At 40.5% G+C, this 27,598-nt stretch overlaps 1 long non-coding RNA gene across 1 annotated transcript in view; it reads right to left on the reverse strand.

Annotated features, from left to right (window-relative positions):
• Positions 1-27,598, reverse strand: part of LOC139697815 (uncharacterized) — a 984,864-nt gene that overhangs the window by 608,980 nt on the left and 348,286 nt on the right. Inside the window, exon 4 of the long non-coding RNA XR_011702819.1 lies at positions 3,948-4,152. This is a non-coding gene — a long non-coding RNA (uncharacterized lncRNA). The remainder of the gene's footprint in view (positions 1-3,947; positions 4,153-27,598) is intronic.

Raw genomic sequence — 27,598 nt, forward strand, 5'->3', positions numbered from 1 at the left:
AAGCCCTCAAGTCATTTTCCAACGTGAAATTGAGAGCATTGAGCTTTTCATGTGATAATATACACTCCGAAAATATATTTATCGAGTTGTTTAGGTTAAGTTATTAAGTTTATGTCGCTTATATGCACATTAAGAATGTGCCGAGTCTCAAATTATATTCCCACAACCTAAAAAAAAACCCATTTCATTAGAATTCATCAAATGTATTGCTCGCGGATCCCATGCGCGTTCCCGCCTGTGTAATTAGAAAATATCTCTCGGTTAGCAGGAAATCAGTCAAAAAAAGAGTTGATAATTTTTCCAAAGTGTTTATGGCTAGGAAGTTTTGGACTTCCTCACCCCCCCCCCCCCCCCAACTTTCTCTCCCTCTCTCTCTCTCTGGAGCTCCATCGCTTTACCGGGACCAGGGTAACGATCCCCGCGAATGAAGAAAAAAATATCCCCTTGTTTTCCCGCGGATGCCGTCAAACTAATTAAAATTCTAGAAACACCTTGCTCGAACCCACTTTCGTTTCATTTCCCTCCCTCATTCCTTCCTTCCCTACCCCTCCCCCTCCCTCGTTTCCCATTCTTGATGGTCTTGATCAAAATGTCGCGTTTAGTTCAACCGGCAACCCTTTCCCTCCCCACCTACTCACCGTGCCAGCGAAGTGGTCTTCCTCACCACCTGCCTCCCTCCCCGCTAGCCCTGAAGTCCTTCTGTACACCCTGGCGCCGCCCTTGCCAATGAGATCCCCAGCTCTGCAGCGGCAGGAGACGGAGGAGGAGGGTAGAGGATAAAGAAATTACGGGAAAAAAAAATTAGGAAGCCGCGCGTTATTTCCATTATACCTCGGAATATCACGAAATTCCAGTTTCCATTGACGCCACCGTCATTAAAAAACTTTTCAGCTTGTTTTAATTAATTCCGCGCAATTATCTCGAAATGCTCACCCTCCCATACCATCCCCTATACCCCCTTCCCCCTCTGCTATCGCCCCTGATGTCGTAGTTGTATTTTTCTTAAGGCTTATTACGGCGTGCAATTTCCCCGAGATTCCTCTCGTTCTCCTCCCAACCCCCACCCTGCCACACCTCACCCTTCCACCCCGTCCAGCCCTCAACCCCCCCCACCAAAAACTTTCTTCCCCCCTCCACTCGCTGCAGTTTCAGCCAATTAAAACGAGAACACTCAATCTCAAACGCTATTATATTTTTTCCATAGTCGACGGATGCCATGAGTAAGCTCTATGCGGCGTGCCTTTCCCCGTGCAGTGTATTCAGTCGCGAACGTTGACGCTGCACATTTCTGCATTCCATTTTATTATTACATATTTATCGAAGGGGAGCGGGATTCATATTTGCGGTTTTTTTTAATACATATTCTCAAAGTGTTTTGTGAGGAGGAAAGAACTATGGTCGAAGAATATGAATTTACTAAAAAGTATAACCTCCATGGAGTTTATCATCAGAGGGATCAGAAACGTGGGGCGTTGGAAAATAATACCTGGTATTATTAGAAGCTTAGAAGAAAGAAATAAGAAATGAAGAAATATGCAGAGGAGTTGAAAAGGAAGAGACGGAATCAACCACGAAAAGTTAAACGAGGACCATGCACATCTCGGTGTGCCATGAAGGTCTTAGGGGGATAATGAAAGGGAAATTGTGACGAAAAAGTCCAAACGACAAATTGATAGGCCAAGTAAAGGATGTTAGATGAAATACCTATGTGGGCAATAAGGAGCAATTATTAGAAAGGAAAAGGGGGAACAACCTCAAACCAATTAACACCGCAACTGAGTTTAAGGAAACGCGTTAATGTCCTAAGATGTTGGCGTTCATCGGAATTATTTTCCAAGTGTCCGAGCGTTTCCAAGTGTTGTTTAATCCGAGTCGTATGAAATAATTCCAGATCTTACATAATTAAAAATATACGTTCATTTTCTGTCACTTATCATCCCGTAGCATTTATTAATAATTGTTAGTGTTGGTACACATAACTGATTTATAGTCTGATCAAATGTCACTGAGCTAAATAAAAAATGTACTTGTTTCATGAATCTCTATCCTATTACGTATTTTCGCGTAATGTCATGAAAGATTAGGTGATGGTAGAGGCCAGTGAAAACTTGTAGGTCTCCAGTCGTATTTTTTTCAAGAATATCCCAGAGGAATTTTTAATAACTGTCAAATTACGATATTCATCATAATCGCATAGGCATGGTCAACTATAGGATTATTGAAGTGGTACCGTACCATGTGGCATGCCTATCCAAACGGGACCTTTGATAAATAAATATTTTCTTCCATTTCTTTCAGCAAATTACCTTCTTCTAAATTTATTGCAGTTATACCCTGTGCACGCTACATCGAACCAAACTTGAAGGGATGTCTTATATTATCAAACTACCAGGTATATTTCTTTACTTTACTCATTGGATTTGGACGCGGTAGACCAGTGAGTAGATCGCTGGGATAGTGACCGGTAGACCCGGGTTCGATCCCCGGGACGCGATTGGGCACCCTCAGCTTTACTCAAGCTGAATGATTTTTCGGTTATAAGGTGTTTCAGGAGTGGTAAACCACAGGCGGTGCATGCAAAGGAGCTTGCCGCCCTATCCTGGCGTGCGAATTTAACCTGCTGATGAGGTTAGTGCTTCCCACCCAAAGGGCCCGGGTTCGAATCCCGGCGACGACGGATATTTTTTTCAGTAGTGTTCCGATCTCTACTTGAGGTTCTTTGTGGAGGGCACTTTGAGTGAGTGCGCCGTCCGTCGGATGGGATGTTAAGCTGCGGACCGCTTGTCGCCTTTCGACAAAAGTAGGCTAATGTCGACGCCAGGTTTCTCCCCCCTTCATCCTTTCCTGTCCATCCCCTATGGCGCAAATTACCTGAACTCCCCATAAAAACTACTACTGTTGAGATTAGAACTGGATAATGTCTATCTTCAATTATCCAAAAAAACCTTCGGGTTGATTACTTTCATTAAATATATTCATTGGAACCGCCGAAGGTGAACATAATTCTCTAAAAATAAAAACATTTCCCCACTTATTTTCTCGAGTGCGATTATCTGTCGAATTGGAGATGGAGTATTCCTTTAGGGAGGCTCTTTCTGAAAGATAAATTGGGCCGATGAAGGATAGTTACCACGAAATTTGAAGGAGTTCATTTTTAAAGGAATCAGCGATCACTGGAATGTTTAACATTAACCGTCATCCAGACTTGACTAAGGCATGAGGGTGGGATGCACCTGGTCGTTGGTAGGGTTTGCTTTCTCCGAAGCAGGAGAAGGGAAGCGGACAGTTCTCCACCTGTAGGCACGGGGAAGCTTAGAGGCAATTGTTAAGCATCGCGCTAGGTGTACCCAGGTGAAGTGAACAAAGCTCGCATCCTCCATGATTATGTAAATGTATGGTGCGTTCGTCGGAGCAAGTGCCGTCGCAGGTATTCCAGTCGTGGTTGTCAATTAAGCCACTTTTAGTACCCCCTGCATGGAGTTGAATGTCGCACAATGTTAACGCACTTCTCCTTTTTCTGTACTCTTGAGCATTGACTGAGAATTTTGGTTGAATGGAATCCTCATACCTGGTACGTTTAGATCAAAACGCTTCTAAACATTCGACCCGATTCTCCCTCATTCCAGTAATTCGTCAATGAAGTAAAATTGACATCAGATTTCTGAAAAAAATGTTTTTCGTCAAAATTCATGGCTGTCTTTGGGGTCGGTGACTCTGTTAATTTGGTTTAGCATTATTCAATTACATTTTCGAGTAACTGCTTCTCTTAGCCCTTCCTGTCTCGAAATACTAATGACATTGGTGAGGTACAAGCTTTCAAAAATAAACTAATTCTTAAAGGTTTAGTCACTTAAGCATTTCAACGTCTCAGCGGTCTTCAGTATTTCGTGACTGTTGAACAGTTGATTATTTTAGTATAGTTTTTGCTTAAACGTCCATTCACTTACCTTGATGTCAGCCGCCGCGTGTGTAACGCTGCGCCTGGTCTCCTTATAATTTCTTCAAAAACCCTTCCTCCTAGAGAATGGCAATGCGAGAAGTTGATACTGCTCTCCACTTCATAGGGTCTGCCCTGGCGTAGAGACCCTTCTTCTATTACTTAAGGTTGATCAATCTAGTTGCGGAAGAAAAAAGGGCCCAGGAGACCAAGCACTGGAACAAAAGAGAGAGGATGTGAAATTAAAAAAACGCTGGGAGATGAAGCCAATTCTCCAGTTTCTTTGTGCTCAAAATACTCAGTTTAAAGTTTCATTTCCGCTGAAATTGTAGTAAAATAATTTTATCTTTTCATTTGTGTCATCTTGATTTGTAATGTAGTGTGAAACACCAACGGATACCTCTCTAATTATTTATGGGTTAAATGGAAGAAGGGACCATTTGGTCTCAATTTCGCCCAAATAAAGACCGCTATCTATCTATCTATCTATCTATCTAATTAGGAGGAAAAATTCCTCGGCATAGTTAGGATTTGTGCTTGATTAAAAATTCGGATAAAGAGTGCCGAAAGGCTTCATCTGTATCTATGAATGGATAGTTGTTATGGTCAGTAATATTAAACCGAGAGAAGCCACACACATCACAATTTACTTAAAAGTTCAAGTGCTAATTTTGTAGGGTATAATTGCTCGTTTTGATGAATTTGTTTCATAAGCTTAAATCAAAAATAAAATCACTGACTTAATGTTTAATTCACATTAAATGCCGAGCATAATGAATTCGTCCAATATGGCTGAATCATATTGGAAAATAAGTGTTACAAAACCTAGATTGACCACACCTAGCACTTATAACGATAGCAATCACGAAATTGTATCATAAGGCTTGAAATATTCAATGACAAGTTTTGAAGATTCACACGTATTTTTTGGGCACATGAAGCCGGGCCCCGAAGTTGGGAAGGAAATATTATTTCACATACTAAAAATTAGTGAGTTAAGCTTATTATAGTTATCCCTACTTATTTGGATGGCAACCAGATAAGACATAAGCGTGAATAATAATAATACCTATCTTCACTCGAGGGATAGTACAAATATGTTGGGGCTAAAGAATGGTGAAAGTGTTTCAATATGAAAGCTTGATGTCGGGATGAAAATATCCGTTAAACTTGATTCATCCACCAAAATATTACTTTAGAGTTTCAAAGGCCAAAGATCAAAAGAGTTAGCTTAATGATGAGCTTAAGACGTCACTATTTGTGTTTTATTTTGTAAAGAAGTTCTACTGACGAAACTCTTTGAAGTAGAATATTTGGTCTGCATTTTCTTCCAACGCTCTGACAAAACGTTCAGAGAATACGAAAGGCGGGAGTATTATTTCTGCCAGGTTTACAAACAAAAAAATGGTTAAGAAAATCTTTATCTCTTTCAATAACAATATATGCATAAATAATAAACATATAGATGTATACATACATATAAATAATTAATCAAGGTGTATATGTTAATCATTTATTTTTATACTCGTCCACGTTTTTGTTAATAGAATAATCAGAAAAAACACGCTATTATTCCCTATTATTTCCGGAATACTCTGTCATTGATCATCAATATGAGATCAAATAAAATTTCATGAAATCTAAATCGCTGGTTGAAGTCTATTATTTTGAGCGTTCTACCCTTGATTCATGGAATAATGAAATCAGGAAAACACTCTTTAAAACATTTGTGACGAACGGATAAGCCAACAACTCAATTCATACACATGTTTCCTGCATTTGAAATTTCAAATTTCTGTTTCATGTGCCAGGTGAGCTTGAATGTTGGGTGGGGGGGTGTGGGGAAGGGTTTATGTTGGACTAAAAACAAAGCCCCCTATTGCCTGCAATGGCTGGCTGCCTTTCCCATTCTCGAGTTTCCGACGTAAGGAAATAATAGGAGGGGGGATTCGCCAAGGGGGAAGGGGAAAGAGAAGGAGAGCGAAAATGGGATCATGGCGAACAAACAATCGACCGCGATGGCAATATGAGAGCGCGCGCTGCGGCAATGGCTTTCGCAAACGTGCTATCGACCGCACTGGTATTTTCAAGGTCCGACGCGCGGAGATGAGAAATGAAAATATTATAAAAGAAGAGGAAACAGTATAGAGGGTAGCACGAGGAGGGTGCTCGCGTTCGCCGATAACAAAAGAGAGAAGAAAAAAAAAGTACGCGAGCCGAAACGCGTGAAGCATTGGCGTGACCCGCACGCCCGCCCCCGCGTGCTCGGGATAAACTTCCCCCGGCGATTCTCGTTAATGCCCTGCCGGACGCACGTTTACGTTCCCCCTCTCTCTGTTTCCGCAGCCGTGAGCAAGGCTGCACGCGAATGCTCGCCTCCCCACCGCGTGTCATCCCTTTATTAATTTACGCCCGTGCCCGTGAAAACGGCGCTTGCCTCTCAACCGAACCGGTTTTTCGGGAGCGCGGCGGACGGGGAGTGAGTGAGTGCATTGGGGAGGTTGGTTGGTTCGGACGGAGGAGAGTGGCGGGGCGGGCGTGAAAGCAAAACGCGAAACGAATTGAGGATGGCGATAAGAGAAGAGAATCACCTCGTCTAAACACGCCACTAACAATGGGCCTCTTAAGCATATCGGCACTTTGCATAAGTGGCTTTTCTGGATAATGCTGGTAGGTACTTACGCATGACCGTCGATGATATTTAGTACCGCTGGGAAAGTGAAAAACGAGCTGTAATTTCCTAATGCCTTATTTAGATGGCGTCGCATTCACTGTTTTAATTTTCCGGAATTTAATCCGGGACGCTTAAAGTTGGAATTTTTCGGTCGTGTGCAATTTCGCTTGTGATTTTGCATGTCTGAGTTTTCTGTTTTTTTTAATTTCGCTTGATAGTTATGTTACATAAGGGTAAACTCGCTATGGTGTTATCATCAACAAATAATTAAAATTGAAGGTGTTTATAGCGAGCAATGAACTATATCGTTGTTTTGGCTACTTAGTACTTACCCGTTAAAAAATTATTTAAAACATTGTTTGTAATTTGTTACTACCTACGTAAGTTTCTGTACTGATGGAAAATTTTTATTGATAAATGTCTATTTGAAGACATAAACAATATATGTATATGTTTATGTATAAATATATATAGTTATTTATTTTATATTTTTATATTTTATTTATGTTTATATATAATAATAAAAATAATAATGTATATACTACCTTGATCAAAAATTTCCCGGAATTTATTCAGAAAATTAAAAATACAAGTTTATTCATCTAAATCTATATTGTCCCCTTCAAAGTAATCCCCATCGACTGCAACACACTTATGCCAGCGCTTGATCCAATCCTCGAAACATTTTTTATATTCGGTTTTCGGTATGTCCATCAGTGCTTCCTGCGATTTTTCCATTACTTCCTCTCGGCTGCTAAAACGCGTTCCCCGTAATGGTTTTTTAACTCGATTGAACAGAAAGAAGTCACAGGGAGCCAAATCAGGTGAATTCGGTGGCTGTTGGATGGTATTTGTTGCATTTTTCGTCAAAAAATTACGAATAATGATAGCACTGTGCGACGGTGCGTTATCATGGTGCAAAATCCACGAGTTTTCTGCCCACATTTCTGGTCTCTTTCGGCGAATTGCTTCACGCAAACGTCTCATAACGCCCAAATAATACTCTTTGTTTACTGTCTGGCCTTCTGGCAAAAATTCATGATGCACTACACCGTTGTAATCCATGAAAACCGTCAGCATTGCCTTCTTTTTTGACTGAAAACGACGTGGTTTTTTTTTGTCTCGGCTCATTTGGTGAACGCCATTCACTTGCCTGATGTCTGGATTGCGTGTCGTACTCATAAACCCACGTCTCGTCTCCAGTAATGATCCTTTTGATGAATGTGGGATCGGATTCAGCCTCGCAAATCATGTCTTTTGCGACGTCAACACGGTCTCTTTTTTGCATGAAATTGAGGTCTTTTGGCATGCTACACGACGGAAACCCAAATCATTAACCACAATGTCTTGGGCGGATCCATAGGCAATGTTCAAGTCCTCCGCTATTTCTCTGATGGTTAATTTGCGGTTATTGACCAACATTTCTTTTACTTTATCAATTTTTTCACCGACTTTCGATGTCGATGGTCTGCCACTGCGTTCATCATCTTCGATTGACTCACGACCACTTCTGAACCGCTCGTGCCACTGGTAAACGACCGTTTTTTTTAGAGAATCGTTGCCGAAACACTTTTCCAACATTTCCAACGTCCGTGCGCCACTAAATCCGTTTTTTACGCAAAATTTAATACAAGTTCGTTGTTGCAAATTTAAATCCATTTCTGAAATTGTAAAAAATCGCCAACACACACAGAGATAGGTGTACTCTTGGCTACGTAACTTTTGCAAATGTCAAGTTATGACACTAAGATTTAAAGGGAATATCAACAACAGATGTACCAATTTAACAAAAAAAACAGAACTCAAATCGGAACGATGGGAGCGCCACACGGTGGTTATTCCGGGAACTTTTTGATCAAGGTAGTATACATATACACACACACATTTCATATCGGCAGTAGTATGTTGAAGGCTAATAGAGGGGAGAATGTTAGGCACACGAGGAAAGGGTAGGAATAGGATAGGAATGTGGGACGGTATGAAGGGAGGAAGGAAGTACCATTTACATAGATGAGAATGAGCGCGTTGTTGAGTAGGATGTTGAGTTCTGTTTTGTTAGGAGAAACATAATATTTATTTGTCAGTTGTGTCTATCCAAAACCTAACATAACAGGTAGAATACTTAAATAATATTTTTTAAACCATTGGCGAACAGAATTTTTAGAGCAATCATAATTTATTTCCGTAACCAACGAATTTGAAAGGATGAAATGACAGTGAATCGTCAATGTTCTATGAAATCCACAATCATATAAATAAGGAGGGTGGATTTGTGTTCGATCTTTGCTTTGAGCAATATAGAAATACTTATGTTTTGCAGCTGGTCATCGTGTCGCAAAATATTTTTGAAAATTCATTGTGTTCTGAAGAATGCCCTTCGAGATACAGCCTCGACATAAAATGGAACCTAAAACATACGAAGTCATTCCTACATGCAAATAATAATAATAATACATTCCATTTCCGTGCACGCATAAGCGTTCAGTTTTTTTTATTGGCGGTTAAGCAACTCATGAGTTTGAAGTACACTCCCTGGTTGTAGACTAGGCAGAAGAGACAGAGAGAAACAAAGAGAGAGACGTAGTTGGAGAAAGGAGTGATTTGAGGGAGGGAGAAGAGATAGGGGCACAGGAAAGCACGCGTAATGGTCCGCCTATTTCGTTTTACGTGCTGCTTTTATTAGACGAAGATAGCTCCAGCAATAATTCGAGGGTGCGGGAAATGCCGACCGGTCAGGACGAAAAGCGTGTAAAGTGAACTCTCAATTAATGTACAGCATATCATGTTGGTATCGTTGCGGGGCGGAGCGCGGAGTGGAAGGGGGGGGGGCGGGAGGTGCTAGAACGTTCGTTCTCTCCTCCCGGAGGAAACCGCGCGAATTAAATTATATTCGGACGAGAATTCACGCGGCAGTCCGATTGAGCGATGTGCCAGTCGTTCTTCCACGCCTCCCGGGAGAGGGCGGGCGACCCTCCCGTCGAATCTCCCGGCCTCTCCTCCGACTCGTTTATCCGGCGCAATTGTCCGCAGGACGCGTTCAAACGGTCGGTTATTTAACGGTAATCGCGCGCGCGCACACCCACCCTCACCCGCCCAACGTCCGCACCCCGATAATGACTAGACACTCACTTTCTAGATCGTTGGTTCGTTGAAAATGGAACGAACTCTCCCCCACACCACCCCCAAACCAAAAAAAAGGACTAGGGAATTTATTTTTTTTAATGCGTTCCTCCGCGAGGGCTCTTCAATTACGGTCCAGGAATATAGCGGCGAGGAAAGATTGTGCTTTCATCACCCGGGGAAAGGCCTAATCCAATTAAAATAAAAGCTTTACCTTGGTGCAGATCAAATGAAAGTGTTTTCAAGAGCTTTCTCACATTTCCTGGCATGGTCATAATTATGATTAAATTTTTAACGAAGTATTCGGGAAGAGGGGATGGCGTGGCGATTCACGAATGCCTCCCATATGCATTGGATATTTTTACTGCACAGTGCTTTCAAAGAATTGCGTTTAATGCTCCAGGAAAACATTACGCTATCCTTAAAGTCCATTATGAAAAAGGTATCCATTTTTCCCACAAACTGGATTGAGGCGGCTAAATGTGTAAAAGCTTTAAAGTGGTATATGACGAATAATTCTTCTTTCTTGCACTCTATCTCATTATTGCAACCCTGAACATTTCCATGTAAGAATGATACGAGGAATGGCACATGTATTTTAAAATCATGACAAATAATTAGGTCTTTTGAGCTAAAACACCCTATTCTGGCTTCTTGAAAGGTTGTACTATTTTGCTGTACATCAAAGGAGTTGCGATATTATTAAGGAAATTTTTTATACTAATTACGAGCCAGAATTTTAAAATATTTACTTAAAAGTGTTTTCATCAAATTACCGAAAACTACATTCAAAATCATACTCCATTATTTTCAAAAATCTAAGCCTGAAAATAGGCATGTCATTATTACACTCGTTACTGTTAATACGTATGAAATCCTTAACAGACATCTCTGTTAACTCTCGCCAACTCTGTAAGTCTGTAGCTAAAATAAAGGTCTATGTATCCATAAAACTCTACTGAAAGGCTCACACTATAACAAGTAGAAGATTTCAGCTCTACAGGCAGTTTGATCACTGGAGATGGAGGAAGGACATGGGAAGCATAGAAATGTAGAATCAGAAGAAGCAACTGCCTAGGTACTCAGATCCCATAGTATTAGCCTGGAAATAAGGAAGCGATTCATTAGATCCTACATTGTCTAATTTTGGACGACTGGAGGACGTGAACGTTGAGAGCAGTAGATAAAAGAAGTTTGGTAGCGATATAAATGTTGAGCAAATGAAGAATGATGAAAATAAAATGGATTGACGCGTTGTCTTCCATAATTTGTTCGTTCCTTATTAGTCGTGATCTTGTCCTCCCCTTATAAGAGGCGGACGCGTTATGAGATAGGGAAGTAAATCTTGAATTTCGGTAGGGGTGTTTCAAAATAATGATCCATTGCTTACGTAGGATAATTTCTCTTTTACATGGATCCTGAGGTACAACATGGGGAAATCGAAATCAGTTTCCTCTTTTCCTAAAGTTCTGGTTTGCTCAATCAAAACATAACCTTATTTTGTCAAGGAGAGGGAGCATAACAATTACCTTGGTCCTACTACTAAAGGCACCTACTCTGGATTTTCAAAGTACGTGAATAAAGTCAGTGATGAATCTACAACAAACCATACTCAATATGTATAGAAGATTTAACTTCGACGCAGCAAATTTAGAATTGAATCAACATACTATATTCATAAATAAATCCTTTTACGTTCTCGATGGCAGACTAAGTGATTTAAAAATAAATGTAGGGTTATTGATGACCATATTCAAATTTCGTGCCAGAAAGAAGCAAACAGAAATTTGAATATATCGTTGTAAAAATATATAATAACATATTTTCCTTTAGTTGCTCCAGGATTCTTCGCAGGAAAACTAAGTCGCGAAGCTGGAAAATCTAATTCTTGAGTGGTCGCCATGTTTTTTTGTTTCCTTTGTTCATCTTATACTTTGAAAATTCACATCCATTTAAGATTACTTAAGAATAAAAAATCATCATAATTTTGTTTTTAATATCTCATTTAAGTTTCGGGATCTCATCAGAAAACTTCAGTTCAAAAATTGCACAATATACGGTATGTCAAGAGATAACCTCTTGACATACCGTATATTGTGCAAAATTCGCAGATAATAGTGAGCAAAAAGCAGTTCCTTTCTTGTTCCGTTTGTACGATTAGTTTAGCATGCATATCGGTTACCCGGTAAATCACAGTGTATCAGAGACATTATCAAAAAATATAACTCAGGCCTCATAGGTCAAAACTTTCTACCCGCTGGAATACCGCGACGTCCCTGACTTCTACGCTGCTATGGTTTCTTGCCTGTAATAGGCAAAGGAAACGGACCGAAAAAAAATTAAGTCTAAGGTCATAGACAAAATGAACTCATTTTTTTTATTGAGAAATCAATATTAACTTCCCCGCGCGCAATAATAAAGATCTTGGAAGTTGTTTTCTCCAGTATTTACATTACTAACAGTGTGTAAAAATATTTAAATGCAGACATTGATGAAATCTTGTAACTAATTACAATATCAGAAGTAATTGTTAGCAATGTGCTCTCCGCTAGCATTAATAAGTAATGAGATGTCCATAAACTGATCGTCCCACCGTTTCCAATTGATGTATAACAGCAGTGCTGTTTTGGACTTCGTTTTGAAATTTTCCCAGTATCCACTTCCATTTATCCCACCGGAGAGGTCAGGTGACCCGGATGTTGTCCCTAACTGCACTCCTCAGTGCCTCTTTGCGGCCCTCCGCCTCCCCGAAACCCTTTCCTTCCCATCGCCCTTACCCTTTCCCCTCTGAACCAATCTCCAGTCCCCTCCCTCGTCTTTTGTCTCGCTTCTCGAGTTACGCACCTCAAATGTCTCCCTATAACCCCCGTTCGCCCTCCTCTTCCTCCTCCACCTCACCTCCCGCGACCTTATTTATATCACGTCTTCCCTCCACCCACTCCCTCGCACCTCCCTCGCCCCACACCCTTCCTCCACACACTCACCCCTCGGTCCACTCACCTTCCACACACACACACTCTTCCCTTATCTCCCATGGTGCAATTTCAGGCCCAGCGAAGCCTTACAGGAGACTTTTTCAATTCTCTCGCCATCCCACCTTCCTTCCAGAGGTGCTGGCCAACCTACCCCGACCTCCCCTACCCTTCAGTCTCTCTCTCTGCCTCTCTCCCGTCCCATTCCGTCTCTGTCCACTCGTTTTTCTTCATTTCCCACCCTCCTCCAAGGATCCGGGGTCACCTCCACCTCCCTCCCTCCCGGAGAGCACCGAGCGAGAGGGGCCAACCGTCCCTTTCTTTCCCTCTCTCTCTCTTCTGTCCCGGGAAATATTCTCATATCAAATTGCCCACTCCCATGGCCCTTGCCTCCTTCGATCCCATTCCTTCTCTTTCTCCCTCCCGCTCTCACACGTCCCTTCCTCGTAGTCTTTTTCTCTTGGCTATAATTTGTTTCCAAGCCATTACAATCCCTGCACTTGGACCTCGGGTTTGAGAAGCCCGACCAACGGAGGATCACGCATGGGGTTACGAGGGGGTGCGTTCCGATATAAACAACGGTTCCTACGACTCGAATCTACGCATAAACCCTTCACTTCAACCAGAAGTCGTTCTGGACGATGAGTTACGGCTTAAACCATCAAAAGGAAAAAATATCAGGATCCGACCTTGAAACTGAGTTTTGTTTGTTTAAGGATTATTTTTCAAATTTAGCGATGCAATTATTTTTACTTATATATATATATATATATATATATATATATATATATATATATATATATATATATATATATATATATGTGTGTGTGTATATATATATATTAGCATATTTAATTTATAATGATGATAATACACGTAAAAATTGGTAGAAGTGTTAGTCGGATTTGGTCTGAGTGAATTCGGCGTATTTTCTGATAAAGGCAATGTGATCTGATTTTCTGCAATATTTGCCCTTGAAAGAAATATTCACCATGTGCTAATGATGCTTCCACGTTTAAATTGGTAAAAGTATTTAAAGTCTTAATAAAATTTGATTTAAAATATACATTTTTATTTGGTACTCTTCAGAAAGGATTCTGCGCTCTTAAACCGTGAGGTATTTTTTCAGTTGGATTTTATTCCCGTACATGTTAAAAGAAAGACTTTTAATTTTCTATGCTTTTCACGTGTAAAAATTTACAAGTCATTTTCTTTACAAAGTACGGATATTACTGTTAACTACAAAGTTTTTCCTGACAGTATCGTAGACATAGATTTTGGTTCATCGTTAGAAGACTATTGTTTCTGATTAATGTGGAATATCATTTTATCAGGTACGTTACAATTATAATAATATTTTATATTTATTTTATACATTATTGCAATGTTTTTTCGTGGTCGCGATGGCAAAATGAGGCAAAGGATCCTTCGTATTGTTCTGCACGCACGCACAGTCACAAGTTCGAAAAACTTTTCCCCCTCTTGTGTCTCGATAAATCCATCGCGTGATAATCCATTGTGAGATTAGCATCTATCCTCCCTTGTTCCAATATTAAAGTCGTACGGTGTGTGTGTGTTTTTGTGTGTACTTTTCCTTCACTTTTAGTGAGCCTACATTTCGCGTTGGCGTTATCTGCATGGTCGGGCGCGTTTCAATTTCTCGTGAATGTTTCGGCGGTAAGCAAGTGTGGGGGCGAATCAAGTCCAGATCTCCGTTGTTATTCCTCGAGTTCACGGAAGAAAATGTTCTCGTTCAATCTGACCCGTTGTCCGAAAGGTTGTCGAGGAGTTTAAATGCAATCGCTGTCAAATCCTAAATTCAAATCATGCGAGGCGAGAGATCACGTGGTTCTTGATGCTTTAATGGTTTCTCGTTTTCACGGAAACGGACTTCATTTCGTGGAAAAGGATTCTTCTGAAATCATTCATGACCAGTCATCTGGATGGGCGCAGTTTGCGCAGCAGTGTGAACTTAATTCGCAAAACATGCTGAATTATTTGCAATGCAAATAAGTCAAGGCAAAAATAACAATTTATCCTTTTTTATTTTATCTCATTTCATAAAAATCAGTTGAAAAATCGATCATTTATAATATTATTCTGCCGGTTAGGGTAGATACCTTTATATATGTATAAAAATAAATAAATATATATATATATATATATACATATATATATATATATATATATATATATATATATATATATATATATATATATATATATACATACATGAAGAAAAACTAACCATCTACTATACAAATCCTCGGCTAACACGATACTAAATAGCATAACACCCTACACTATGATAAAACATGACTAATAATTCTTTTTATAGAGAACTGACATGAAATGAAAAATATGAGATTTAATTGAGAAATAATTTTTATTGGAATACTTTGCGAATTTAAGTATCATTTTCTGTGGGGTATGGTGGATGGAATGAAATTCACGAAACCCACTTAAGAAGCCAGCTTGCACTTGATGCTAACGCCTCCAAGTTCCGCCGAAACAAATAAATCCTGGATTATTTCTAGAGAATAATGCTTGTAATATTTACCACCACTACGTATTTGAGAAACCACAAGTTTTAGCCTTTCCAGTGCTTTATTATTTTTGAAAAGGCTACACTTTTGGGTGCGTTTGATGGAATATAGACAATTTTCACAAGGGTGAAACCACAGAAAACCCTAGAAAACAGAAATTCTCATAAGTTTTCCATAGTGCCTAATTTAAGTACAACACAGATTACTACGAAATGCGTAGCAAGCCGCGCTTACGGAACAAATACAAAAGCATTTCCCGGGTAAAAGGTGATTGAATATACCTGCGTCATATTTTTAGGGTAATACAATTGGAAAAAGATTCTTAAAATATAAAATAACACTATTAGGTAATGGAATGGTTTACGGAGTTGTTCTTCCACCATCGTACATTTGCAACGAAGATCTTTCAATGAATGTATACAATGGCATCAGTGCCAAAGTAATGTGAAAGTATTTTACAAAGAAGAATCAGAGGGAAATTACATGTAAGACACGAGTTAGGGCCCCAAAAGTCTTCCGAGAGGACCATCAGGAACCAATTATGGATTCATCTGGCGTCTATCTACAAAATTATATTCATGTCCATCCTGGCATTCACAATTATAGTCTTGCTTTTTCGTGAGGAGTTAGCTCTCCTGGCCAAGGTGGTATGGTTCTTGGTAAATTAGTTACCTGTTTCTAACGGGGCACTCAAAAGGCTGGCGGGGGTTTTCGCCTCACATTGATTGACTCGTAAATTGAATTAAGAATTCTCATTTGAAGTTTTCCTCTCCTGACAAAACTCACTCATCGAACCCAAAATGTATTTCATTAATCTTCTTGTCGCTTTAAGCGTATATTCTTAGCCGACAAATGTAGAGAGGGTCCTTTCTCTTCGATCCGAGGGTGGAAAGAGGAATGTACCATACAGAAGAAAATTCATTTACGCATTTTTCACTTAATGTCCAATTTTTATGATAAAATAAATACAAATGAAGAGTAAATGAACTGAGAGGATGGTTTAGACCGATAAAGTCGTGTAGTATAATGGTTAAAAGAACTCTTAACACTAGGAATATCATAAATCTCAACAGAATATCATGTGCGAACCATTGCAGTACCGTGAACTGGGTGAACGAAGTGTGGTCAGAAAAAGAGTAGTGTGGGATTTGTCAGTATCCTTTAAGTTTTCAAAAATAACTCATAATCACGCTATCTACTATTTGGTTTTACCTGAAAGGGAACGGCATGTGGGGGGGGAGGGGGGGTAGGTGCGGATAACTGCGAATTACGGTTAAAATCAGTTAGCTTAAAACAATTATTTCTTTCTTTCTCAATATCGTAGAAATATATTTGCAGCCTCACACTAAGTGCTAAGTTTGAAATGTTTAGCTGAGCTGGAGTTCACATCCGTCCTCTTCTCCCTAGTAAGTGCCCAGAAGAAACGATGGTGCGGCGACTCCTTTCTCTCCCCCTCCACATTCACCCACTTCGGTCCACACCTTCTAACCTCCCCCATCGGCAACGTCATCCATCCCCCCCTTTTGCTCGCTTCCCTCTCCGTCCTCTTCCGCTTCTTCTCCTCCTCCTTCCCCGGACTTTCGGCCTCTCACACCTCTCTCCACGCCGCCCTCCTCTGCTCCCGAGCGATCTCCTGCCTTTCAAACCATGCCCTGTCGCCCCAGTGCCCTCTCCGAATTCCCTTTCGCTTCCCAGTCCTATCCTCTCTTCCCCCTCTCTCCTAACCCACTCCGTCCCGCGCCGAACCCTCCTCCCCCCGACCCTCTGCAGCCGGTATTACTTCTCGTCGCGCCGAATTGGACGTGCTGACCTTCGTCCATCCTCATCTCCCTCGCCTCCACCCACCGCTCTCGCAGTATGTCGTTGCGGCGTTTTGATAGCGCCGAAGTGGACGCACCACCTACCTCGAGGCGTCGCCTAGATCTGCCTGCCTTATGTAGCCAGGACGTGAATTTTCACTCGAGATCTCACACACAGTCTTGCTCCCTTCTTTGTTGCAAGCGTTGGAAACTGTTTTCATCAGGAGATTTAACTAGTGAACGATAATATTGTTGGGTTCACAGGATGCAGTTTTGATATTTAAACAAGTTGGCGTGAAGGAACATCCAGATTCGGAATTTTTCACTGTGATTATCGTTCAACCTGTATAATTGGGTTTAGCACGATCTCTGAGTATTATTATGCATATTTTTGGACTATGGGAATATAAATGCTTTCCTGATAGCTGGTGATACTCTTATTATATCTGATTATCTCTAATCACCCAATTACTCTTTCCCTGAAGTCTATATTTTGGATGCAAAAAACATCGTTTTGAGAATAAATTTAATTTGGAAAAAGATTAAATAACAAACTTCTTATTTTTTGACTCGTATTCCAGGTCATTTGTCCCCCTTCTTGGCAAATTCTTCTGATGGTTACATTCAAGAATTTTCAATATAATTCTTTCTCTTCCACTGATTGAACTCAAATTCTCGTTTTTTGCATTATGTGGAGCACTTATATTATCAATATTCCTTGTATGATACCAATGTCAGTGGCGGATTACTTAAACAATGCCATTATTTTTCCTGCAATATTTAAGCGTGGTTATTAAGTCAACAACGTAAGCAGTTTTAATATTCCTCTTCGTGATATATTGGAAACACGTTCAAGCTAAGTATACAGACGGTTCCTTTAAAAAAATAGCAATGGGATATTTTTAACTGTCTAATAAAAAGTGCATTAATTAAACCTCACGTTATTTAACAGTGGGTAAACATTTAATTTGGCGTCAAAGGATTCAAGTTGGTCTTCTGCAATAAGGCGAATTTTTATTTCTATACAATTCCCTAATTCAAAGGGAAAACATGGTGAAAATCCATATCCAGCAGCGTGATGGAATTACTCTAGCACCCGTACAACCCATTCCTTGCATAGAACTACCTCCATCGATAGAGAACCCAAATAAAAGACTGCAAACGAAATACAGGTGAGTGGGGATGCTATGACGGTGTCAAGGGGTCATATTCTTCCTTCACTTTATACCGAATATCATCGGTTTCATGTGACCGGCGCTGCTTTTGCTTGTTAGTCTCCTCCTCTTATGGATGGATGTAGTATTTCGTTGATCAAATTACGAACGACGAGGAAATACCTGCTTACCTGATAGACGAACACTTTTCTTTACGTTATTTCACTTGTTAGGAGAAAATTGATGGGCCTCCTAAGTCCTTACCTCCAGACCCAACTCTGGGAAACGGGCTCCAATCGTTATTAACAGTCCATAGAAAAGATTTCATAATATTTATGAATTTTTTTCTTGTTCAATACTACTTTGGCCCAATATATTCCTTCAAAACCATTAATTTTTAGTGTTACATTACGAAAAGCGCTTCGAGTTTTTTTTTCATTCTTGCAAACGAACATTTCAAGCATCGATTGGTTGGTGCAAATTTCATGGAAAAATAATTCCTATCCTTTTCATAGCTGAATATAAAAATAAAAATGTAGCAACAATAATTGCACGTAATAATATGATTAATAGTAGATTCCTACATCAGACCCAATACATCGTACCAGTACATTGAAATTTCAATTTAATGAAAATAGAAGCGATAATTTGTGTTCATGCAAGAGTTTCTCCTCTAGGTACAATTGCATCATTTAAAAAAATCGCAAAGTTGGAAGCTATAAACATTTTATATTAGCAATATCCAATGTCACCGATGTGGGACGCAATCAGCGAGCGGTTGTTATCTAAGTATTTTCGATCTGAGATCGATAGCTACCGAAATGGACGGTTTCGCTCGAGAACACTTCCGTGACGGCACGTCGAAAGGTTTTCGATGTCCGATCAGCCACGTAAATGCATAGATATTGAGCATAGTGTCCAATCCCGTACTTTATCCCGATCCTCGCAGGGACCCCGCAAAACCCGACCGTTCCCGGTTCTATTCCTTCTTCCCTTCCCTAACCTGTCCGCCGTTCTGCTTCTTCCTTTCGCCGCTTTTCATCCCCGTCCGTCAATATGCTTCTTTCCACCTCACCAACTCAGCCAGCGCCCCTACCAACCCTTTCCGACTGATTTACTCCCTATCTCACCCCCAATGAAGACGATAATCATTCATTCTTTACCATTCCCCTGCCTCCTCTGACCTTTTCTAGTTTGTTCCCTTTATATCCACTCTTCCTTTCTCTCGCGCTTCATTCCTTTCATTCTCTTCCATTCTTCTCCGATTCCTTCCCGTTTTAATTCAAGCCTTCAATTCCTGCCCCATACCATGCCCTCTCCATTAAATTCATTCTCCTCTCCTGCTTGGTTTTGTCTCCGTGGATTTCTCCTTTGACGATGAAGGGTGCAGAAGGTTCTTCCCTATGTTGGTCAGCACGTGATTTTGTGTGCATCGTCAATGAGAATGATTGCGACAGTTTATTTTTCCTGAGTTTCTAATTAAGAACAGTGCGTGCGCAGCAGCCGGAAAGCTTTATATCAAATAAGAGCCTCAATTAATTGCATGAGTTTAAAACATAAGTTTTTGTAATTTGAAATATACAATTAATTTATTCGGGTTAATGTTTGCATAAGCCTTGAGGTTAGGTTGGCGAAGTTTTGGAGTTCTAGTGATATTGGACTTTGGACTTTAAGTGGAATAGAAACGCCATGGAGTCTTAGATTACGTTAGTTGGAGAAGGGCAAAATTCTTTGAAGTCGTACGTATCTTTATTCTACATATATAACCTTGACTTCTTAATCATATAAAAATATGCAAACTTTGATTTCACGTGGAATATTTCCATGAATTCAGTCGCAGATATGAAAATTGCCTTTTTAATATACTCTAAGAAAATGTTATGAATGTGAGTGCTTTTAAAACAAATTACTGCAAAATCCCGGAAATTTGGTACAATTCATGTTTTATTTGTTTTAGTAATTATTTTGTTATTGGTATGGGAGTAAATATATTTTATTCTAATCACATTTACTTATTGGATTTTCTGTGCTTTTTTGAGCCTCTCTCTCATCGAAGAATAATTAAATTTAATTTTAAATACAAGATTCGTTCTAATGGGTCTCAAACGGTAGGGTACATTTATATTTTCCAACGTACAGCCCTTTTAATGTCACAAAACTCACAAAAAATAGTGCGCGGAGATCGTAGTATTGGCAATGTCCCCTTCAAAAGGATCTTTTTTCAATCTTACTCTGATTTATTTCATGATAACTTAAATGCTAAAATTAATTATCCTAATCATTATTTCCTTTCATCTTCTATTATTATTAAAAGAAATCTATTCCAAGGTTTATAATTCGAGTAGATATGACGACATATCGTTTGTTTTTCGTTTTTTTAGCGTATCTAGATCCTAATTAATGAGTATATAACGGAAGAATTATGCTGTGATTTGTATAGTAAATTTGTATGTAAATAATAAAATTTTTGCGCTAACATTCTTTAGGTGACAAAAATTAATATTTTAAATTTTTTTTCTTATACTTAATAATTTACAGTAATGCTGAGCTACTTTTACTTCTATGGACTTTTCCAAACAAGACTATTGATTAACAATTATGGCTACATTTTAATATCTTACTATATCATTTAAGTCATTTATACCTTTTTTAATTAGTCTCATAAGTCGGTAATTAACACCAATGCACTGAAAATAGAGGGGAGGAAATAGATTCAAGTAAGGAAAGTAATGAACCTCGAATATGATGGAAATTTGCATTTCCGTATGTCTTTATTCTTTTAATCGCCAGGAAGTTGCATATAATCACACGCCACTAATTTCCGAAATCCGAACGGCGGTTTATATTTTAATAGACAGAATGCTAAAAAAGAACAAAAGATATAATTGAAATAATAAAACTCAAATTGTGTTTCTAAGTAAGCGTTCAACGAAATATTTCTTAATTTAAGAAAAAATACTTGGCAACAAACATTGAAATTATTTTTTTGTTTTGTGCGACATTTCCGATTCGAGCCATCAATAGCAGTCTAACATTGATTATCCTTTCCTGTAATCCATTCGCCCCCCCCCCCACCTTGATCTAAATCCGTGTAATTCTGGATCGATTCTAATTTCAATCGTGTTACATAAAATATATTTTTTTTCGGATTCAATTTTCAATTGCGCTCGACCAAATTTTATTGCCAAATTTATTGAAATCGCTTCTCCGCGTCACATCATTCCATTTTCCCCTCCATTCTCATTTTTATCCCACTAGTTTCACATATTTTTCTCTCTTTGTTTCGCGATAGTCGTCCGATTTTTCACGCCCCATCATTCCTCCCGTCTCACCTCCGCAACCATTTTCCGATTCCAAACCTCCCTTTTTCACTCACTCTCTCTCTCTCTCTCTTCTATATCCTTCCTTCCTCCTTTTCCCTTTCTCGTTCTCCCTTCGACCTTCGTCCACTCACATCCTTCGACCCCCACCGTGTCCCGCCCGCCGTCCTCGCGTCCTAATCTTTCAACTTCTCACAGACCAACTCCGGAGACCACCCGTCCACCTCCCCACCCCTTTCCCACGCCAGTCCAATACCCCACGTCAACTCTCCCTCCTCCTTCGCTCTCCTCCTCCTCTCGCCACCCCTCTTCCCTCCGCTCGACTCGCTCCACAAGACGCCGGGAATGAACTGCGTAGAGCAGCAGCCCCTCACCTCTTCCCCATTCCCCGACCCCGAAGCCATCTTCTCCCGGGGACCAATATTACCTCCATCCAATTCCGAGAATCTGCAGTTTACGCCCGTGCGCGACTTAGCGGCCACCGTAGTTCCTAATGAATTAACCAGTTGACCATTTTCGAAATTTTGAACGCTCCTTCTTCTCCACTCCCCCCCCTCCCCCTCCGGTTCCCTTTTCCCGTAGTTGCCCTCGGAGACTAGAAAATAAACGTCAAAAGGGTTAAAGCGGAGGTGTTCGTTGCGCCATCGGAAGGGAAGCTCGCTCTCGGTAAACATGTACTAAATTGAAGAGGTAAGGTTTCGTCGTTTCCACGCCACGGATCCAGTGGGTGTTTCAATTTACATATCCGGGTTAACTGCGCGCAAAGATTAACCAAAGGACAGAGTGCACTTTTCACCTACAGTTCTTTTTGCATTCTCTCGTATGTGAGTGTTGAATTAAAAATGACTCCATAAAAAAATAAGGAAAAAATTGTGGTGCATTGTGATTTACTATTTATTTCAATGGGTTTATTTCCTCCGGATATGTACTACCTGTATGATGTTCAAACAGGCACCGTGCCATTGAAATGAGGCTTCCGGATTTTCACGATTCGTTGCCGTCACCAGATATTCTAGTACTACTACAATAGGTATCAGGCTGCAGTAACGACTACCCTCATCATTCAGCTTTCATTGTTGACATAATAACAAGTATAACATCGAAAATCATATCATTATTGGTGGTTTGAAAATTTAAATCAAAGCTTTCCAAGTAAAAATGATGTAGCGCATACTTTGAGTCAATTTTGATATTATATCTCAATTTTGTTAAAATGTCACTGCGCTCAATGAAATCATGAATTTGAAACTATGCTAAGATTACATCATATAAAATGGTAAAGTTATTAAATATGAAAAATCGATAATGGAAACATTTATTCAATACAAAATTGTTCGTTTTTCGGTAGTGCAAAAGTTTAATGGGTGATCGGAAATTGCGGATACACACCGTGTCTCAGTAAAAATGTGTGTAATTTTCGTACCACGATATACTATAGTTAAACGCCTTATTTTAAGACGTGCTATCATGGACTGTTTTCCTTTCCCTCGTTAGACTTCGCGGGGAAAGGCCCATCGTTTCTTTCAATTTTCAAGCCAAGAACAGGACATCATCCAGCGACTCCCCACCTAACAAAGTTGGCAACTGGGGCCAATACGTCCCTCTTTCAAACCATCCCACTTCTATCTCTCTCTCCCTTCCCTCTCCTTTGCCAACCCTCCCTCCCCTTCCCTCTTCCCCTCTTCCTAGTGCACACACCCGTTTTTCATAATACCCTAGCGTTTTCTTTCTTTTTTTTTAGCCTTCCCATTTTTTCTTCATCTCGCAGCTCACCTTGTGTTCCGCCTCCCTCTCCACACAATTCCTCCTTGACCCTTCCCTTCCCACCTCCCGCCACATCACCTCCTCAACCCACACCCAACCTTCCTCCCCCCCCCAATTCCCTCTGACTCGCCTCCCTTTTCCCTTTCGCCATTCCCCCTCCCACACCCTCTTCATCTCCTTGCCCTCACCCCATTCCTGCTTCCCTCGTCCGCTGGCCACTCTCCCACCCGCTCCCACACACAGAGGCGCCTCCGACTACGCCCTCCCGAGTCCCTATCCGCATCCCTCCCCCCTTCCCTTTCCCACAGCTCGCACCTTTGGGCTCCCCCGAACCCTTATTCTCTCCACCCACCCCTACGAGAGCGCCCTCCCTCTCTGGGGCCCCTTCTCCGCCCCCTCCCCCACCGGCAGCCTCCCTTCCTTCCTTATATCCTTCCACCCCTGCCTCTTATACCTCCCGCGGCTCGGACAGCTGAAAGATTTCCAATAAGCGCCATCCAATTTCCTCACTGCGAAATATCCCTTCCTTCTCTGCCTTACCCTCCCGTGCTTCTCTCAAGTCCACCCCCTGTCCCTTCCCCTCTCACACCCTCGGCTACTCCCCCCTTGACGTCCCCCTTGTACCCCTAGCCCCGCAACCCTATCTCTCCATTCCTCATCTCTTCTTCCATTTCTCTCGCTCCCTCCTTTTCGGAAGCAAAGTGGCCAGCTAGCCAAGTTAATTCTTTCCCTCCGTCTCGACCTCCCACGGCCTCCCACGCCACCGCCACCCTTGCCCCAATGTTCGCCTCAATCCCCAACGAAGTCCTTCCCCTTCCGTTCGTCTTTCCCACCTCTTCCTCCCCCTCCTTCTCTCTATCTCTCTCTCTTCACACTCCATCCCAGTCCTCACTTCCTTCTCCACCTCTCCCTTCGCACACTCCCCGCCCTTTCACGTCGTGAAGGAAGAGATTCGAGGATTCTCGATCCCATAAAACATTTCCTCTTTCCTGCCAAGAGGCGTGGGGTGGTGAAAAAAATAAGTAAATGGTCGCTTCTTTCTTTCCTTTCTCCCTTTTCCACTCCTTGGATATACATATAAATGCATTTTTCTCCGTGTCTTCATAGCGTTCCCTCGTCTCTAGCGTCTTTATGAATTTTTCAATCTACATATTTTTGTTCGACGGCTATATTTATACTCAAGTATTTTTATATTACGCTCATATTCGTACATTATAAAAGTATCCGAATTACTCACTTGCGACTCTTATTACCGTTCGTTATTCATGTTTTTTCACTGAGCCAAATTTTACTTTTTACTTTAACATCGAGCACCTTTTGAAATAAGTTCCCTTACTTCATGGCTAAAAGTTCTTCTCAGCTGGGTGTATGTGGTGTGTTAATTCTTCGAAAGTACTTTAGAAATTATAAGATGACTGTTCAGTTAAGTGGTCGAAAATTATTTATTCACGTGATTTACCTTACGTAATATTACATTAAATTGTCTGCTGAACATGCAAATATATAGGTAGTACGAGCTTCATTAAATTTACTACAGTATTACGTCAGCAAAAACCCAAAATTTGAAAAATGTTGAGTTAGCCCACGGCACCGATGTAGATAACAGGCGACGCTCGTTGCCAATTAATTTTGCTTTTGGCTGATATAACCGTCTACTGAGGTCATTGCGACCCTGCAGTAACCTTTCAGAGAGCTTTTTCTTCTCTATGGCATAGCCAGAAGATGTCTAAAATGTCCACAGAGGTGATGCAATGGGATTCAAAGAAAGACGTAGCTGGAACTACAGTCATTACTCCCTCCTAAGTATTCACCAACGCCGCTGAGGCCGTTTTTGGCGAGGATAGTGGATTAATGCAATGAGCACTATCAAAAATAGTAAGCTTCATTAGCTGCCATCCGCTAAACGGAAAAATGCTCATGATGTGCTTTTCGGCGTGGGATCCCCGAAATCCACCGCAAAACCGCGATTATCTCACGTACATCAATGTGCAGTGTCCTCCTCCTCCAGTCTATAGCCCAGCCCTAGCCCAACCTGACCGTTCCAATTTCCTCAAAGTGAATTAATACCTCATGGAAAGCGTTTCTCAAAATCAGAAACAGGCGTATGTTTCAAATTTCACCAACTGCCGCAATCTTCAGGTCAAATAAGTAAAGTTTGTACCTCTTATAGTTGAAATTTTTGATAATTATATAAGAGAGAATTAAAATTTTTCAAAAAAAACATGTGCGGATAAAAAAAATATTGCCGTTCTTTCACAAAGTGACATTGTATTTTGAATGAAATTACTACAACACACGATAGATAAAATAAAAATCAGTTCATTATAATCTTAAAATAATAATTAAATCTTCTAAGCCACACTCGGATCGAAGATGTTATCCATAGGTTTTATAGTTTACCTGCATGTAGTTTTGATGGAGCACGGTAGTTCACTTCATTCAAGTATTCACAAAAACCTTTTTCTTGGATTAATTTGTTCTTAACTGAAACATCCTGAATATTTTAAGTTAAGAACGAAATATACGTACACATGTGTGTGTGCTATTATATATATATATATATATATATATATATATATATATATATATATATATATATATATATATATATATATATATATATATATATAGTAACAATTTTAGGCCACTCCCATCAGTGAACGACATTGAGGCCCGGATGCTGATAGGCCATACAGATGTAAATGAATGCCATTTCAAGTGTTTTTAATTGTATAGGGTTATCGGATGTGGGAAGGGAGGCCAGGACGGAAACATTGTAGCACAGGTTGAAAGGGGTATTATGATGGGAAGCATGTTTAGGGATGGGGAGACCCGCGGACGGGGAGGAGGGATTGCACGAGGCGCGGTGGTTATTAATCCTAATGTTAAGTGGTGTGGAACATTGGCCTATGTAAAATGACGGGCAGAGTTTACAGGTAAGAAGATAAACTACATTCTTGGAAGTGCAAGAGGAATAGGGGAAGGGCGGGAGAGAGTTAAATGGTGGGATGGAGTGGGGTGGAGTGGTGAAAATAGGGCAGGTTTTGCATCTTGCTCGATGACATGGAGTGGGTATGGCTCTGGGGGTGTGAGGGGATTTTGAGAGCGGCCTGGTGGATTTGAGGATATTTGCTAGGTTGGCGGGACGTTTGAAAGTGACAGAGGGGCATTTGGGAAGAAGGTTGGAGGAAGTGTTGTGATTTTTGAGGATGGGGAATAGGTCTTTGAGGATGAATTTGAGAGACTGAATGCCTGGGAAGTAGGTAGTACAGATTGAGAGAGGCTGGGAGTCTGTGGTTGAGGCAGGCTTGGGGGTGTAGGAATGTTTAAGTATTTTTTTATGGAGGAGGGAATCAGGGTATCCTCGTTGGAGGAGGGAGTTTTTACATTCGAACTACTACGCCTTACCAGATATTCGAGGAAGAGGTAAAAATAACTCGGGTACCTACTCCAATTTCTACTCTCAAGCTTCCTGGGTATTCCGAGTGAGAGATAACCTCTAGAACAAAGGCGGAAAAATTTTGTTCTTTACCTTGATACAAACCATTTCTTCCCTTCTGTTTTATCACCCATTTTCGTGGGTATGTCTTTTGAGCAGTAGCAGTGTACGTGCCTGACCTACTGAGGATTTTTATGAATAGACAATTTTACCGTGTCAGCTCCATAAAGATTATTATTATCTAAGCCATTATGCTTCCTAATATTCTTCATATTCCTGCGGGTTTACATTATAACCTAATGATCTAATCGATGTATATCAACACCCACATTTGATTACGAAAAAAAACCTAAAATTAATTTTTATTTTTTGCAATTATGTAGGCATGATGGGATTGGTGGTAGTAGAATTTTATTGTTTAGCCAGACGTGTCAATAGCGATGGTATAAACAAGAGAGAAATAAGACGAAGGAGGTTTTGCATTACATGAATAATGACTTACAGATAGTCACTAATCTGGTTATAAAATAGTTGGTGAGTGTCCATATACTATATATATTCCAATTGTGGTGGTGCGTCAACAATTGCCTATTTTAAAAAGTATTTGACCAAATGGAAACTTTGTACTGACAAAGAGCGATAGAAGTGAATATCTTGGGAAATGTCAAAGAATTCCTTCAAGGAGTGGATGAGGAGGAGCGTCCGTGGAATAAATTGGCAAGAAGGAAAACAAATTGGATAAATCCCGAGGCAGCGCAGTTTACCCATTATCGCAATGAAAGAAGCGTTGGAAGGGCAGCACATCGGAGGGAGACTTGGGGTGAATTACGGGAGGCATGTGATGGACGACACCCAGCGCAGGGAACTTGATGA

This window comes from Hetaerina americana, unplaced genomic scaffold (genome assembly GCF_022747635.1).
Source record: "Hetaerina americana unplaced genomic scaffold, ioHetAmer1.1.p SCAF_8, whole genome shotgun sequence".
Lineage (NCBI taxonomy): Eukaryota > Metazoa > Arthropoda > Insecta > Odonata > Calopterygidae > Hetaerina > Hetaerina americana.